Source organism: Oryctolagus cuniculus, chromosome 15 (assembly GCF_964237555.1).
Source record: "Oryctolagus cuniculus chromosome 15, mOryCun1.1, whole genome shotgun sequence".
NCBI lineage: Eukaryota > Metazoa > Chordata > Mammalia > Lagomorpha > Leporidae > Oryctolagus > Oryctolagus cuniculus.
The window spans coordinates 71,656,760-71,660,457 of NC_091446.1; the positions used below are offsets into that span (position 1 = coordinate 71,656,760).

Genomic DNA, 3,698 nt, shown 5'->3' on the forward strand with positions numbered 1-3,698 from the left:
GCTCCTTTCCTCTTTAAATCCAGTGATCTCGTTTCTGCATCACAGATTTTAAATATGGTTTTTCTCCAGATATACATGATTAAAATTCAGAACACATACAAACATCATGTTAGTCAGGAGGATATAGTTTTTTTGAAAGACAAAAAGCTGATAAATCATGTATGTATCTTATGGTTGCAATAATAGCTATACTAATGTTTATGTCAAATCTCAAAGGAGAACAAATAGCTGAGCTAATGGTGTGTAACAAAGACTCTCCCAGTGTGAAATACAATAGGACTTGTTAGTGTATAATGTAGGGGACCTGGGGAAAGATGGAATTTGGGTTATCTGGGATAAGCTGATCCACTGTTTTTTAAAATAGCAGGAAAACAGCAGCTGCTTTGAATTTAGCATAATTTAAAACCAATAGCCAATGAAGTTTTACTTTGCGGATGTGAAGTTTCAGTAATGGGAAGACATTTTGGTCTATTTATAGCTTTCAGTTTCCATAGGTCAATTGTGTGTGTGTGTGTGTGTGTGTGTGTTAATGTCTCTGTGTTGTGCATATGTAAAAATATGCAAGTGTGTTATAAATACAGCCGCATGCTGCATAATGCCTTTTAGTCAACCACAGACTGCCTCTATGACAGTATGTACTATAGAGCTCTAGTGTGCAATTGGCTGCCCCATCTATGTTTTATATTCACACGACAATGAATTTGTCTAACATTGTATTTCTCAGAACATGACCCCATCATTAAACGATGCATGACTGTATATGTTTGAAAACAGTATTGCTATTTACCTGATTGGATAATTAAATTGAGTCAAATTATGAAAATTTGTTTCTAAACTGTAAATATTAAACTGATAAGGACAGATACTACACTTGATCTTAGCCAAAAGGCCAAGAAGCGATCTAAACTGTAAATATTTAAAATCACCTTTTTAGTTTGGAAAAATATGTAGTGTGGAGATATTGTATATCTTGTTTTATAGATTCATTTGATTTTGGATAGGAGTGATTTATTTTATTTGAATTATACATTTAAAACAGCCCAAACTGTGAACGTTAAAGAGAAAAATGTTCCCCGTGCTTCCTTGCAAGGAAGGGCACACATCCTAAGGGGCAGTTTTGGTGACACAAGGCCAGGAAAGAGCATTTCCAGTGCTGTTGTGAATTCTGAGAAAAGCATGCTGAGCCTTCTACTTTTTGTTTGTTTTGGGTTCACTGATGGGCCACACAGATGAGAGGTATAGCAAATTCCCCTTTGAAACTACTTCATATGCCCGTTTCTTCAGTTGATTTATCATAACTGCGTGTATTAAGAGCTGCGGTTTGTGAACGGAGTTCAAAATACTTATATAGGATAAGCTCTGTAAAGACAAGGCCACGGGTTTTTACCTCCCAGAGTTCCATTGGCTGCTCTCAAATACCGTAGAGTTGGTGAAATATGTAATGTAAAGATAATCTGGGGATGAGAAAACCAGACAAGGGGCACGGATTAGGCCAGTAATAATCTCAACGCCTATTTGCAGATATAACCCAATCTCTCCAACCCAAAAGGCAGTGGAGGGACAGGTGTTTGATGCAGAGGTTAAGATACTGGTTAAGATGCCCACATCTCACATCAGAGTGCCTGAGTTCAAGTACTGGCTCTGCTTCCCATTCTAGCTTATTGCTGATGAAGGCCCTGGGAGGCGGTAGATGACAGCTCAGATAGTTTGGTCTCTGCCAGCCCTGTGGGAGATATGGATTGAGTTCCTAGCTCCTGACTTTCTATGGTCCAGCCCTGGCTGTTGCAGGCATTTGAGAATTGAACCAGGGGAAGGAAGATATCTCCCTCCCTCGTTCTCTCCCTCCCTCCATCTTCCTCTCCATCTTTTTTCTACTTTTCAAATAAATAAAAGAAAATTATATTTATAATAGGTATATGTATATAAGACACTGTCCCCCATGAAAGAATCCCAATACTATACTTGAAGCTTTCTAATGAGAGGATAAATTTGGCATAAACCTATAATAACCTCTTTATTTTAAATGTTAAATATGTATGTTTTCCTAGAAAACCATGTCCTTGACTTATTATTTTGGAACTTTTTTTTTCAGTTACTCTGTGGTCTTTCAAAATTGACATTTAAATATTCTTTAATTAAGAAATTTAAAAAATCTACATGTAAGTTATGGTTTTGTTTTCTTTCACTTTTAGCCCCTAGAAGAGGGTCGCTGTTCTAGTAAAACTGGTATTCTGATCGTTATGAGCATCTTCTCATCTTCCTCACCCATGGATTCTCAAAGTCCCTTCTCTTCACATCCATTCTGAATACTATTGATTCCCACCCTAATCTAGCAGGGTAGCCTACATTCCAGGGACAATGTATTGATCTACTATGGTATAATTATCCTGCCTACGAAGATCTATGCCAGCTCTAATTTTACTTTATAGTTTCTATTCCTCCATGACAGGATACATAGGGCTTCTGAGACTCAGATATAAAGTTATTGATTAAAAATTATTTAATATCATCTCTAAAATCATTAGTCAGTGACAGAGTCATCCTTTTTGCAGAATGCTTCCTAAAAGTTCTGGAATCTTGCAACACTGGGTCGAGTTGCTTCTCTTTTCCACAGCTCTCACCACACTCAGCGGGTACACAGTGCCTCATTCCTAGCCAATGATGTGCTGCTAAATATTTAACAGCTCTTCTTCTGGGAGCAAAACCATAACAACCAAGCAAATCCCTTATGGATAGCGTTTTCCAATTTCTGTGATGTGAATACTTTGACCATGGCTGACTCCAAACCATCAGTGTGAGGTTACAGGACATGGCATTGGGAAGAAGTCCTCACAATTGCCTCTTTTTTTTTTTTTTTTTTTTTTTTGACAGGCAGAGTGGACAGTGAGAGAGAGACAGAGAGAAAGGTCTTCCTTTTGCCGTTGGTTCACCCTCCAATGGCCGCCGTGGCCGGCGCGCTGTGGCCGGCGCACCGCGCTGATCCGATGGCAGGAGCCAGGTACTTATCCTGATCTCCCATGGGGTGCAGGGCCCAAGCACTTGGGCCATCCTCCACTGCACTCCCTGTCCACAGCAGAGAGCTGGCCTGGAAGAGGGGCAACCGGGACAGAATCCCGTGCTCCGACCGGGACTAGAACCCGGTGTGCCGGTGCCGCAAGGCGGAGGATTAGCCTAGTGAGCCGCGGCACCAGCCCCACAATTGCCTCTTGAGAGCAGGTGTGAGCTGGCTCCAGCACTCTACAACTCCTAACATAAACGCTCCATCTGCTTTTCTGCTTCTGGTTCTGGAAGACTACTGCACTTGAAGTGATTCAAACTTCATTTCCTTTCGTCCGTCTCTGGGAAACTTGTTGGCTGTAGTGGTGAGTCTGTCCTCTCATGTCACTATGTGGTGGCATATTATCTGCGCAATATTATTTCACAGATATTTAGCTAAGTACTTTCCCCAGTGCTGTCCGGAACTTGAGTCTGGAGTTAGTCCCAGTTATCATTGCTGGTTGAGTCAAGTGGTTTTCAACCGAGGATCATGTTTCCACCCAGAGAACATCTGTCAGTGTCTGGAGACATTCAATTGCCACGACTTGAGGGAATGGCATCTAGTGAGTAGAGTAGAAATGCTGCTGACATTCTAAAATGCATAGGACACCAAACATAATAAAGAATTATTTGGCTCCAAGTGCCAGTAGTGTAGAGGTTGA

At 40.8% G+C, this 3,698-nt stretch overlaps 1 pseudogene; it reads right to left on the minus strand.

The window, feature by feature from the left end:
* Window positions 1–790: 790 nt before the first annotated feature.
* On the minus strand, window positions 791–901 carry LOC127487448 (U2 spliceosomal RNA; annotated as a pseudogene).
* Between the last annotated feature and the right edge of the window lie 2,797 nt (window positions 902–3,698).